Genomic DNA, 14,856 nt, shown 5'->3' with positions numbered 1-14,856 from the left:
AGCACAGAAGTAGAGCAGCAAAAAGAAAAGAGGCTCAAAAAGTCAGAGGAAACTCTAAGAGAGCTCTGTGACAACATGAAGAGAAATAACATCCACATCATAGGGGTTCCTGAAGGAGAAGAGAAAAAACAAGGGATAGAGAATCTGATTGAACAAATCATAGCTGAAAACTTCCCTAAATTGATGAAGGAAAAAGTCACACAAGTTTGAGAAGCACAGAGAGTTCTATTAAGGATGAACCCAAAAAGGCCAGCACCAAGACACATCATAATTAAAATACAAAAATTAATAGATAAAGAAAGAATACTAAAAGCTGTAAGAGAAAAGCAGTCTATTACCTACAGAGGAACCCCCGTAAGGATGACATCTGACTTCTCAATAGAAACATTAGAAGCCAGAAGGGAATGACAAGAAATATTCAAAATAATGCAAAACAAGGGCCTACAACCAAGACTTCTCTATACAGCAAGGCTATCATTTAAAATTAAAGGATAAATAAAAAGCTTCCCAGACTAAAAAAAAAAGAACTCAAGGAATTCATTACAACCAAACCAATGCTATAAGAAATGCTAAGGGGCCTGCTGTAAACAGAACCAAGGGGGGGGGGGGATTAGTAAAAGAGGAATGTAGATTTAAAGAATAAAATAACAATAAACAACTACATATCAATAATAACCTTAAATGTAAATGGATTAAATTTTTCAATCAAAAGACATAGGGTAGCTGCATGGATAAGAAAACAGGACCTGTGCATAGTTGTCTACAAGACACCCACCTCAAAATAAAAGATGTACATAGATTGAAAGTAAAGGGTTAGAAAAAAATATTTCATGCAAATGGAAATGAAAATAAAAGCTGGGATAGCAATACTTATATCAGACAAAATGGACTTTAAAACAAAGGCTATAGTAAGGGATAAAGAAGGTCACTATATAATGATAAAGGGAGCAATTCAACAGAAAGATATAACCATTATAAATATCTATGCACCTAATATAGAAGCACCTAAGTACATAAAGCAGATTTTGATGGATATAAAAAGCGAGATCAACAGCAATAGTATAATAGAAGGGGATTTTAATACACCACTAACATCACTGGATAGATCCTCAAGAAAGAAAATTAGCAAAGAAACAGTAGACTTAAAGGACACACTAGATCAACTCGATTTAATAGATATCTTCAGAACCTTTTGCCCTAAAGCAGCAGAATATACATTCTTTTCAAGTACTTGTGGTACATTCTCTAGGACAAACCACATGCTAGGTCATGAAAAGAGTCTCAATAAATTTAAGAAAATTGAAATCATATCAAGCATCTTCTTGGATCAAAATGTCATGAAACTAGAAATCAACTACAATGGAAAAACTGAAAAACACTCAAACACTTGGAAACTAAATAGCATGTTACTAAATAACGAATGGGTTAACAATGAGATCAAGGAAGAAATAAAAAATTTCCTTGAAACAAATGAAAACAAACATACAACTCAAAATTTATGGGACACAGCAAAAGCAGTTCTGAAAGGGAAGTTCATAGCACTACAGGCATACCTTAAGAAGCTAGAAAAAGCTCAAATAAACAACTTAACCCTGCATCTAAAAGAATGACACAAAGAACAGCAAATAAAACCTAGAGGAAGTAGAAGGAAGTAAATAATAAAAATCAGAGTGGAAATAAATCACATAGAGGCTTAAAAAACAATACAGAGGTGCCTGACCGTGCGGTGGCACAGTGGATAGAATGTCTGGCTGGGATGCGGAAGACTCAGGTTCAAGACCTTGAGGTTGCCATCTTGAGTGCAGGCTCATCTGGTTTGAGCAAAACTCACCATCTTGGAACCAAGGTTGCTGGCTCAAGCAAGGGTTACTCAGTCCACTGTAGTCCCACAGTCAAGGTACATATGAGAAAGCAATCAATGGACAACTAAGGTGTCACAACAAAAAACTAATGATTGATGCTTCTCATCTCTCTTTGTTCCTATCTGTCTGTCCCTATCTATCCCGCTCTCTGACTCTCTCTTTCTCTGAAAAAAAAAAAAAAAACCCTCCAAAAAACAAAAAACTAAAAAATACAGAGGATCAATGAAACCAAGAGCTGGTTCTTTGAAAAGGCAAACAAGATAGATGAATGTTTAATAAGACTCACCAAGTGGCCCTGGCCAGTTGGCTCAGTGGTAGAGCGTCGGCCTGGCATGCAGGAGTCCCGGGTTTGATTCCAGCCAGGGCACACAGGAGAAGCACCCATCTGCTTCTTCACCCCTCCCCCTCTCCTTCCTCTCTGTCTCTCTCTTTCCCTCCCACAGCCAAGGCTCCATTGGAGCAAAGTTGGCCTGGGCACTGAGGATGGCTCTTTGGCCTCTGCCTCAGGTGCTAGAATGGCTCTGGTTGCAACAGAACAATGCCCCAGATGGGCAGAGCATCGCCCCCTGGTGGGCATGCCGGGTGGATCCTGGTCGGGCGCATGTGGCAGTATGTCTGACTGCCTCCCCGTTTCCAACTTCAGAAAAATACAAAAAAAAAAAAAAAAAAAAAAAAGACTCACCAAGAAAAATAGAGAGAGGACTCAAATAAAATTAGACATGAGGAGAAGTAACAACTGACACAGCAGAAATACAAAGGATTGTAAGAAAATACTATTGAAGAACTGTATGCCATAAAATTAGACAACCTAGGCGAAATGGACAACTTCTTCAAAATATATACTCTTTCAAAAATCAATATAGAAGAGTCAGAAAACCTAAACAGACTGATTTCATCAATGAGATTGAAACAATCAAAAAACTCCCAACAGAAAAAAGTCCTGGGCCAGATGGCTTCACAGGCTAATTTTACCAAATATTCAAAGAAAAACTAATTCCTATTTTTCTCATGCTATTTCAAAAATTTCAAGAGGAGGGAAGACTTCCAAACACCTTTTATGAGGCAAGCATAATACTGATTCCAAAACCAGCCAAAGACACTACAAAGAAAGAAAACTATAGACAATATCCCTGATGAACTTAAATGCTAAAAATCTCAACAAAATATTAGCAAACTGGATCCAGCAATACATGAAAAAAAATCATACATCATGATCAAGTGGTATTTATTCTGGGGAGACAAGGCTGGTACAATATTTGCAAATCAATCAATGTGACTCAACACATAAACAAAAGGAAAGAAAAATATCACATGATAATATCCATAGATGCAGAAAAAGCATTTGATAAAATCCAGCACCCATTTATGATCAAAACTCTCAGCAAAGTGGGAATATAGGGAACATACCCAACATGATAAAGGCCATCTATGACAAACCCAAAGCCAACATCATAATCAATGGACAAAAATTAAAAGAAATCCCCTTAAAATCAGGAACAAGGCAGGGGTGCCCCCTTTCACCACTCTTATTCAACATAGTTCTGGAAGTCCTAGCCACAGCAATCAGACAAGAAGACAGGATAAAAGGCATCCAAATTGGAAAAGAAGAGTAAAACTATCATTATTTGCTAATGATATGATACTGTACATAGAAAACCCTAAAGTGTCAGTCAAAAAACTACTGGACCAGATAAATGAATTCAACAAGGTGGCAGGATGTAAAATCAATATTCAGAAATCAGTGCCAATTTTATACACCAACAATGAACTGTCAGAAAGAGAAATTAAGAAAACAATCCTTTTCACTATTGCAACAAAAAAATAATAAAGTATTTAGGAGTAAATTTAACAAAGAGGTTAAAGACTTGTACTTGGAAAATTATAAAACATTGTTAAAGGAAATCAAGTAAGATACAAACAAGTGGAAGCATAAACATCATTAAAATGTTTATATTACCCAAAGCAATCTATAAGTTCAATGCAGTTCCTATTCAAATACCAATGACATGCTTCAAAGATATAGAACAAATATTCTAAAAATTTATATGGAACCAAAAAAGAACACGAATAGCCTCAGCAATCCTGAAAAGGAAGAATAAAGTGGGAGGTATCACACTTCCTGATATCAAGTTATACTACAAGGCCATTGCAGTCAAAACAGCCTGGTACTGGCATAAGAACAAGCATATAGATCAATGGAACAGAACAGAGAACCCAGAAATAAACCCACACCTTTATGGACAATTTGTATTTGACAAAGGAGGTAAGAGCATACAAGGAATTAAAGACAGTCTCCTTAACAAATGGTGTTAGCAAAATTGGACAGGTACATGCAAAAAAATGAAACTGAATCACCAAATTACACCATTCACAAAAGTAAACTCAAAATGGATAAAAGACTTAAATGTAAGTCATGAAACCATAAACATCTTAGAAGAAAACATAGGCAGTAAATTCTTAGATATCTCCCATAGCAATATTTTTGCCTATTTCTCTACACAGGCAAGTGAAATAAAGAACAGGATGAACAAATGGAACTACATGGAACTAAAAAGCTTTTGCATGGCAAAAGACACCATTAACAAAATAAAAATGCAACCCACACAATGGGAAAACATATTTGCCAATAGGTCTGATAAGGGGTTAATAACCAAAATTTGTAAAGAACTTAAAAAACTCAACACCAGGAAGATAAACAATTCAATCTAAAAATGGGCAAAAGAAATGAATAGACACTTCTCCAAAGAGGACATACAGATGGCCAATAGGCATATGAAAAAATGCTCAACATCACTAATCATTAGAGAAATGCAAATTAAAACCGCAATGAGATATCCTCTCACACCAGTCAGAATTGCGCTCATCAACAAAGCAACACATAGTAAGTGCTGGCGAGGATGTGGAGAAAAGGGAACCCTCCTGCAAAGCTGGTGGGAATGCAGACTGGTGCAGCCACTACGGAAAACAGTATGGAGATTCATCAAAAAATTAAAAGTGGAAGTGCCCTTTGACCCAGCTATCCTACTTTTAGGAATATATCTTATGAATACCAAATCACTGATTCAAAAGAAGAAATGCACTCCTATGTTTATTGTAGCATTGTTTACAAGAGTCAAGATCTGGAAACAGCCCAAGTGTCCATCAGTGGACGAGTGGATTAAAAAGCTATAGTACATAGGCCCTGGCCGGTTGGCTCAGTGGTAGAGCGTCGGCCTGGCATGCAGGGGTCCCGGGTTCGATTCCCGGCCAGGGCACACAGGAGAAGTGCCCATCTGCTTCTCCACCCCTCCTCCTCTCCTTCCTCTCTGTCTCTCTTTTCCCCTCCCACAGCGAGGCTCCATTCGAGCAAAGATGGCCTGGGCACTGGGGATGACTCCTTGGCCTCTGCCCCAGGCGCTGGAGTGGCTCTCGTCGCGACGGAGGGACGCCCCGGAGAGGCAGAGCATCGCCCCCTGGTGGGCGTGCCAGGTGGATCCCGGTCGGGCGCATGCGGGAGTCTGTCTGACTGTCTCTCCCCGTTTCCAGCTTCGGAAAAATACAAAAAAAAAAAAAAAAAAAAAAAAAGCTATGGTACATATACACAATGGAATACAACATGGCCGTGAGGAAGACAGAAATCTTACCTTTCGCGACAACATGGATAGACCTGGAAACTATCATGCTAAGTGAAATAAGCCAGGCAGAGACCCCATATGACCCCACTCATTTGAGGAATCCAATGAACAATGTGAACTGAGCAACAGAACAGAGGCAGAGGCGGGATCAAAGGGACCAGAAGGAAAGTGGTCAGAGGGAAAGTAGAAGAGAAGATGGGATCAGAGAAGGGAAAGAGATTAATGAAATTATATATACATAACACAGCATTATAGAGAATAGGACAGCAAATCCTGGAGGGAAGAGGGTATTGGGGGGGCATGGGGGGCTGAGGGGGAATAAGGGGGTGGGGAGAGATACATTCGTTGGTACACTTGAATCTATGTAAACAAAAATTAAAATCATGAATAAAAATACAAGGTAAATAATCAAAGATTGAAAGGACAAAACATTGTACTAACTTTAGTTTTAAGGTTGCAGATGGGTCTCAGATATTTTATGGGTGCTTTTAAACTCTGCCCAGTAATGTGACTGATGGTTCAGCCTCTTCCTAGACTAGCAGACTGGATGAAGGGCCACAGATGTCTTCAATCTTATCCCAGCATGGTGGGGTAATGGTAGAAAAATCACAACCAAATTTTGGAGGGCTAGGGGAGAAGGGTGCATAAGTAGGTATAAGACATGATTTTCTGTGCCCCCTAAGAATTTAAAAGTTATTTGAGGATAAACATTATACTAAGACTAAATGCCCAAAGAATAAAAGAAGGCTGTATAATATAACATAGTCTAGTAGGACTGTGCTATTCAAGGTACATTATTTTAAGTGAGAAGAGGGGAGATAGACTCCCTCATGCACCCCACTGGGATCCACTCAGCAATCCCCATATGGGGCTGATATTCAAATCAACCAAGTTATTCTCAGCACCTGGGCCAAGACTTGAACCAATCAAGCCACTGGCTGCGAGAAGGGAAGAGGGAGAGAATGCGGAGAGTGAGGTGGAGAGAAACAGATGGTCATTTCTCATGTATGCCTTGACCGGGGCTCGAACACGGCATGTCCACATGCTGGACCAACGCTCCATCCATTGAGCCAACTGGCCAGGGCCTCAAGTTACATTTATTGTACCTGTTAAAGATAATCAACTGTGTCTGCTGACATACATTTAAATTTCAGCTATTGTAACTTATATATTTCAACAGAATCTGTCGGAACTGTGTTTCTCAATTCTGGCTACAGATTAGAAGCATCTAGGGGTGTTAACAAGTGTAAACCAATAATTTCAATTAAAAAAAAAATACCGGCCCTGGCCGGTTGGTTCAGTGGTAGAGCGTTGGCCTGGTGTGCAGGAGTCCTGGGTTTGATTCCCGGCCAAGGCACACAGGAGAGGCGCTCATCTGCTTCTCCACCCCTCCCCCTCTCCTTCCTCTCTGTCTCTCTCTTCCCCTCCCGTAGCCAAGGCTCCATCGGAGGTAAGTTTGCCCGGGTGCTGAGGATGGCTCTGTGGCCTCTGCCTCAGGTGCTAGAGTGGCTCTGGTTGCAACAGAGTGACGCCCCAGATGGGCAGAGCATTGCCCCCTGGTGGGCATGCCGGGTGGATCCCGGTCAGGTGCATGTGGGAGTCTGTCTGACTGCCTTCCCATTTCCAACTTCAGAAAAATACCAAAAATAAATAAATAAAAATAAATAAATAAATAAATAATACCGGTGGCTGGGTCTCTACTTCAGTCCAACTGTGTCAAAGCAATGTTTTGTTTTGTTTGTTTTAAGCTGCCGGACGGTTGGAATATGCAGCCAGAAACGAGCATTGCTGCTAGACAGGAAAGACCACAGTCAAAGTGGCAGAAAATTTGGTCCTAGGCCCACTTCTGCCACCAAAGAGCTGTGTACCGTGGACACATATAAAAAGGGGATTCTGGGCCCAAAATAGTTCATCCAGAAGCAGTTCCTCTGGTCTTTTTTGTTTACAGACATAGTAAAGGAACATGGCCTTGAAGCAAGTTACACCTGGTATATTAGTACTATATATATTCCACCATCTATTCTGGCATCTTCTGCCTCCTCTATTCACCTTTTCTATTCACAAAAGAACAAAGATCCAGACTCTTTCACGGGAAATGCAATACCCTCAAGAGACAGGCTGACTGAATTAGGGTGAGGCTGGATTTTATTTTATCTGCTGCAATGTCAGTTTCAGGAGACATGTTTTTAGACGAGGAAGTCCACACTGGCTGCCTGAGGAAGTTCCTTGCAAAAGGCTGTCATTGCTATCGTCCGGGGTGGGTCTTCCCTACGGTAATTAGCTCATTCAGAAATGACCAAGCTCGGACAATTGTCTTTCTTCCTCAAACACAGGAGACTGGCTTCTAATTTACTGTGGGTTGGACACCTGCTGAGCTGGCTGCATTCTGGGAGCAGATGGTCAGGGCTGCCTGATATATCCAGGAAACCTATTAATAATAATCAAGAGTTTATTTGATAAAAATTGTGAAATGCCTTGTGTCCTGGAGTCCTAGATTTTGTATAGTCATGGTTAAGTGAAGAACCGCCGTGTCTGATCTGCATAAAGATCATGTTAGAGAACCAATTTACCAAGTCAGAGTATATTTCTCATCTTACAGAGGGAAGTCTCTCCTCAGGATGTTCCAGCAATTCCACGGCTGATAGAGTCTGTGTTTGCTCTTAATATAAGTGCCCGTAGGTGAAAATGGGCTAGGTCATATATGCGGAACATAACATTTCCTTCACAGATTTATAAAATTTATAAAAGTATTTAAAAAGTATTCATGCATATTTGTCATGCTAGAGATGGCCTTTATATAGTCTACTTTCTTTGTACTTCCTAAGATGCAAATTAAGTGTCACTGACAATTATTGATCAAGCCTGTAATGTACTTATACCAGCTCTCTGTGACCATCTGAGCAACCATTTTCAAACAGACATTTCATTTCTTATGTTGTATTATATTTACCCTCCACAGTTGGTAAAATGTCAATGAAAAGTGTCACGTGAAAAAAAAAGAAAATATCTAAATGTCTTCAGGTCAAGTGCTGTGACAATTCATGAATTTTTCACAGACAGAGATTCTGTGAAAAGTAGCAGAAAGTTAATGCTATGGGGGGGAAATGGTATGAATCTGGGGCTATAGTTTGGTGGATTTTTGTTAAATTTGAATTATTTTGCCTGACCAGGCAGTGGCACAGTGGATAGAGCGTCGAACTGGGATGCGGAATTATTTGTTTCCTGCATAAGGGAGTAACAGGGTACACTAGAGCAAATGGGGTATTATCACTAGTTGTTGTTATAGCAATATTTCTATTTCCGTGGTTTTAGCGTTACTAGACCTAGGATGATGTGCTTTGTGGTCAGTACTTGAAGGGCTTTGTTAGGGCTAAGTGAGCTCATGTGTGTAAAGTACAACGCCTGGCACTATATGTATAGCAAGTATGACATTAACTCCGACGGTTGTCATTGTCATCATGATTATTATTGTAACTGTCATTATTAATAGTCCAGTCCATTTCTCATCTGCAAAATGAAAGACTGTTTCCAAAGCTTTTGTTCTATGATTTTAAGCTGATAAGGACAGATACTACACTTGATCTTAGCCAAAAGGCTGAGAAGCGATAGTTCTATGATTTTAATCAATGAAATGAAGCCAAGCTACCCTAATGATTTTATTCAGTTTATAAATTCTTGGTTTCATCATTGGGACAAACCCCCAAAGCAGATGTCTCTATTTCTTAGGATCACTCAGGCAAACAGAGAGGGAGAGAGAGAGTGATGGACCATATTGGATATATCAGGTGATATCCACGGTGAGATATTAGCAGAGATTTTTACAGGTGGGGGGAATGGAGGGATTCCTCAGGGTTGTCATGCAGGCGTGGGGCACGAAAGAGGGGGAAATGCTGAGCCAAAGCAAGAACCAGCTGTGCAGCAAGGGAAGGCTATAGCTTCCTCTCCAGGGGCGGGTGAAGACTACGAACACGATCAGCGAGAGCAGGACCAGTGTGTACACTTCAGGCCCTGGAAGGGCAGCTGGGAAAATGTCTTAGGAAGACTGTAGGCAGGGAGAGGCTGTTGTCTAGAGGGGTGGAGGGTGGGAAAGAGGGGCTATGGATTCCAAAATGGAAAGAAGAAATGTCTACCCAAGACACTAGGGAACAGGATAGGCCAAGAGGAGAATGAACAACTTGTGTCCTGCGGAGCCAGATGGCAGTCGGGGCAGGGTGAGGGAGGGCCTGGCCGTGGCAGTCCTGAGAACCCTGGGCTCACAGGTCTCCCTAAGGCTAAGCAGCTTACAGCAGACGGACCAGCTTAACTTGGGCCAGCACAGGTATGAAGGCAGCACACGCTCCAAAGCGCAGCATCTCAGACAGTCAGTTACCTGACTTTATGCAGCTGTTGACTGATAGTTCATACGTAGGAATCCAGAACAACGTGCTACACTGAACATGCCCCACCTATTCACATCTACGGACACCTTTTCCAGAAAAACCATTCTATTGTAATGTGTTTTGGGGACAATATCAGGTTATACAAAGAACAAAAGCCTTAGAGTAAGGCTGACTGGGTTTAAATCTTGGATTCACCCACATTCCAGTTCAGTTACTTTAACTAGCTCTGTTAACTTCTCTGGCAATCAGTCTTCTCCTCTATAAAATAAGAATAACAAGGCTCCCTGTGAGGTTGCTGTTAGAATGAAAGAGAATGCATGGAAAGTGACTAGCACAGTGCTTGAAACATGGGCTTTATTTCCTTTTTTAAATATAAATATGTAGTTGCTTTTATACTTGGTAATGTATAAGAAAATAGTTCTTTCCATATGCATATAAGCTTTATAATTCAACTTGCTAACTGCATTTCAAATTTATCATATTCTAAAAATAACTGATTGATGGCAGGTCATAAACTTTGCCTGAAGGCCACAAATTTCACTTATGGATTTTTTTTTTTTTTTTTTTTTTGTATTTTTCTGAAGCTGGAAACGGGGAGAGACAGTCAGACAGACTCCGGCATGCACCCGACCGGGATCCACCCGGCACGCCCACCAGGGGCGATGCTCTGCCCACCAGGGGGCGATGCTCTGCCCCTCTGGGGCTTTGCTCTGCCTCTCTGGGGGGTCGCTCTGCCGCGACCAGAGCCACTCTAGCGCCTGGGGCAGAGGCCAAGGAGCCATCCCCAGCGCCCGGGCCATCTTTGCTCCAATGGAGCCTTGGCTGCGGGAGGGGAAGAGAGAGACAGAGAGGAAGGGGGGGAGTGGAGAAGCAAATGGGCGCTTCTCCTATGTGCCCTGGCCAGGAATCGAACCCGGGTCCCCTGCACGCCAGGCCGATGCTCTACCACTGAGCCAACCGGCCAGGGCCTCACTTATGGATTTTTTGTTGGACAGAAGCCCTACAGGACATTGTTTTTCTGATTTTTGTTATATTAGACTTCTAAAGTTTTATCTCTTTAACAGTAGAAAGAAAACACACACACACACACACACACACATACATTATAGTTTCTTTATAGATGTAACAACCACACCTTATAGTTTTCACGTTTTAGAGACCATGAGAAAGCTTAAATTTGAAGGCCCGAGACACATTTTTTCTTCCTCTTGTTTTAAATCCTTTCTGTAACATGACATATGAATGGAGCCAAATCCCTCAGGAGCCCAAGAAACTATCGTGCTTCCATATCTTGAGCCCGTTTTAACCCTTCCTGTAAACCACTCCATCCTCAGAACATAATGTATAAATCTATGAACGTGTTGAGATTAAAAGTATATTGTATGTGCCCTCCCAAACTCTTTATTTTCCTGAGGCTTACTAGAACGGCTTTGTGCGTGCCTAATTAACAACCTTCCCTCAACCTCTAAAGAAGATCCTGCCATTGCTAAACTGATTTTTTAAGGATTTTGTGGTACAGAATTATGAGGAAAAAATGGGGGATTAAGAGGGTGAAACATTTGCACCCTCAGTTGGCAGCGAAGAGCCTGGGCAATGGAGACTGCTGGAGCCCCAGCAGCAGGTGTCTGAGAAAGAGCAGATTGGAGATGAAGGGGGTGTTGTGAAGAAATCTATCAGTTTTGTGCCACTCGTGTTTGTTCCAGAAATGAAAACGAAGACTTGCTGTTATTTTGAAATTCAGTTTTGATTGCTGGAATGCATTTGTATGACTGTGTCAGTATTCTGAGACTAAGCCATATGGGTCATAATTTTTCTAATTAGTTTTATAAGGTTATCTGAATTCATGGGAAAATAAGTCACAATTATAATAGCCACTTGGAGAGAAGGCTTGATGATTACATTGCCTGTAAAGAAAGACATGGCTAAGAAAAACAGCTTAGATCTAAGGTTTCCAAGCCTTGGGATGCGTAAGACTCACCTGGGAAGCATTTAAAAATACAGACTCTTCGACCTCCACTCTGAAATCTCCAGACAGTTTTGGGTGCCTTATGGGCTCCTGTGGGCTCAACCTCAGAACTCTGAACAGAGGAGCGTTCCTTTGGATTGCCTCAAAGAAACGTTTTAGGGCATTCGCTACCGCATTCTTCCTAGTACATCTGCAAGAACATCTCGGTTCTCTGTAACTCTTAGCCCCCGTTCCCACGCTTGAAATCTGTAGGTTAACTGAAGACGACAATTATTTTTTCTGATTTATGGAGTAAGCATACACCTAAACTCCTCTCCAACAAGTAACACAAGCTATTAAATCACATTGGCCGAGGATCCTCTCACTAATGCAAAGTTTTACCAAATCTTAACAGGAAATGTTTTGCTTCCAGGAGCTTTTGAAGGGCCTACACTTGTTCAGGTAGAAAGGTTTCCCTGCCCACAGTTAACTTTATAGATTAAGCAGATTGTCCATTTTAAAACCATACAATAAAAATATTTATGCCCCTCTCCTGGTAGCGTTTGCCCAGAGTTTTCAGAGCCTGAATTGGAAAGTGCTAGGGCCACCCACCCACTGTGCCTAATCGTAAAATACCAACTGTTCTAAAGGCAACAGTGTTCAGTCTAGCCTGCAGCCATTTATCATGCAGGTGACACTCAAGACTGTGATCACTGAGGTGGGACTCGTAACATGAAACAAGCCATCCTAAAATATCAGTTATTTTATGGGAACACTGGAGGATCAACTTGATGACCAGCCAGCTCAGTCTTTGCAGGGAGGGTGCTTCTGTGACCTTTTGGTACACATGAGCACCCAGGAAACAGTTGTACTGATTGGTCAGCTCTAGAGACACAGGAGGAAGAGCTGGGAACAGATGTGCCTCTGATTGGATGCCGTCCACTTAGGGCACATCCTCTGAACCTGCCAATCCTGTTTCTGAAGAATAATGGTTATGCCCTGCCAGATCTAGAGATATCATGATGTCATTTTAAGTAAATTTCAACTCTATAAAAACATGCTTCCCTTGCCCTGGCCAGTTGGCTCAGTGGTAGAGCGTTGGCCTGGCGTGCGGAAGTCCCGGGTTCGATTCCCGGCCAGGGCACACAGGAGAACTGCCCATCTGCTTCTCCACCCCTCCCCGTCTCCTTCCTCTCTGTCTCTCTCTTCCCCTCCTGCAGCCAAGGCTCCATTGGAGCAAAGATGGCCCGGGCGCTGGGGATGGCTCTGTGGCCTCTGCCTCAGGCGCTAGAGTGGCTCTGGTTGCAACAGAGCGACGCCCCGGAGGGGCAGAGCATCACCCCCTGGTGGGCAGAGCATCACCCCCTGGTGGGCGTGCCGGGTGGATCCCGGTCGGGCGCATGCGGGAGTCTGTCTGACTGTCTCTCCCCATTTCCAGCTTCAGAAAAATACAAAAAAAACAAAAAAACAAAACAAAAAAATGCTTCCCTTGTCTCAGCTACCAGGGATTAAGAAAGTGGTGGTCATAAGCAATACGAAAGGCAGATGGAGAAAAGGTGAAACCACTTTACGCTTTATATACTTGAGCACACTTCCTTCAGGAGACTCATTCAACCAGACTTCAACCTGTTAGCAGAAATCTTACCTCCTATGAAGCATTAAAGTTAATGATGGGGTAAAGATGCCTCAACTGTAAAATGTCAAACTCTAATACCCAAATGGAGTGAGCTCATTTTTAAATATTTTTCTTCATCTTCTTTTTTGATATATTTTTTACTTAGAGGTAAAGCATTCACAGCATATAGAAAATTAAAAATATATAATACATTTTAGAGATAATAGTATAGTGATTACCACATTGGCTCCAGATATTGGAGATGTTGTAGTTGCCTCTTTTAAAGGTGGAAAAAAAAGGTGTTAATTAACCAAACAGGCTTTGCTTCACATCCAGAACTACTAGCGGTTTCTCAGTTGCTGTTCTTATAAACCAGGCAGAACTAGGCACAGAAGCTTGAGACTCAAGGCAAACACCTATCACTTTACAGACCAATAAGTCTAAAGCTCTTTATTTACAAGGGAAAGGGGTATTTTATGTCATATTCCAGGGGTCCCCAAACTTTTTACACAGGGGGCCAGTTCACTGTCCCTCAGACCGTTGGAGGGCTGGACTATAAAAAAAACTATGAACAAATCCCTATGCACACTGCACATATCTTATTTTAAAGTAAAAAAACAAAACGGGAACAAATACAATATTTAAAATAAAAAACAAGTAAATTGAAATCAAGAAACTGACCAGTATTTCAATGGGAACTATGGGCCTGCTTTTGGCTGATGAGATGGTCAATGTGCTCCTTTCATTGACCACCAATGAAAGAGGTGCCCCTTCCGGAAGTGCAGCGGGGGCTGGATAAATGGCCTCAGGGGGCTGCATGTGGCCCTTAGGCCGTAGTTTGGGGACCCTGTCATATTCTGTTTGGAAAATCAAACTCGACGTCTTCATAGTCCAAAGAGAGTGCAGCTGACGGCACGCCTTGGCCTGGATATGCTACCGTTGGTGCCCGAACTCACGGGAACACAGCAGAGTGAGTTGCACACCCAGAGCTGGCCACCTTTCTTAACATAGTTGAGCATTTGACTGAGCAAAGTTTGAAGTGTATGGTTCTTAAGAATGACACAACTGTGTCATTTTCAATTGAGAATGTTTCACCAGTTTAAAACAGGATGAGAGAAACTGCTTAAGTTTGCAACCCTGAAACAATCTTTTCTAAGATTGACTAATATGACAAAAATCTTTATAGAAAAAAAGGGAAGCTCATATATTTTGATTCATACCAAAAATGAGGCCCTTAAAAGGAATCCTGGAGTTTATCAGCCCAACAAGACCAATCAGTTTCTCTGAAAAGGAGTACAGAATTTAGCTACTTGAAATGTTTCCTTTCAGTTCAAAATTAGTACCTGGTCTTTGCCCTAAGTGGACGGCCAAACCTGAAGATGTTGAGGAGAAGACAGCCACTCTGGGATGCCCAGTGGTGAGGACTCAGCCTTCCAACCTG

General features: G+C 41.7%; 1 protein-coding gene and 1 pseudogene across 1 annotated transcript in view; one reads left to right on the top strand and one right to left on the bottom strand.

Annotated features, from left to right (window-relative positions):
* Positions 1–14,856, top strand: part of GUCA1C (guanylate cyclase activator 1C) — a 45,731-nt gene that overhangs the window by 14,159 nt on the left and 16,716 nt on the right. The window lies entirely within an intron of this gene.
* Positions 8,961–9,083, bottom strand: LOC136312302 (U2 spliceosomal RNA; annotated as a pseudogene).

Source organism: Saccopteryx bilineata, chromosome 8, assembly GCF_036850765.1.
Source record: "Saccopteryx bilineata isolate mSacBil1 chromosome 8, mSacBil1_pri_phased_curated, whole genome shotgun sequence".
Lineage (NCBI taxonomy): Eukaryota > Metazoa > Chordata > Mammalia > Chiroptera > Emballonuridae > Saccopteryx > Saccopteryx bilineata.
The sequence above is the reverse complement of the archived record's forward strand: the minus strand, read 5'-3'. Positions and strand labels throughout refer to the sequence as shown.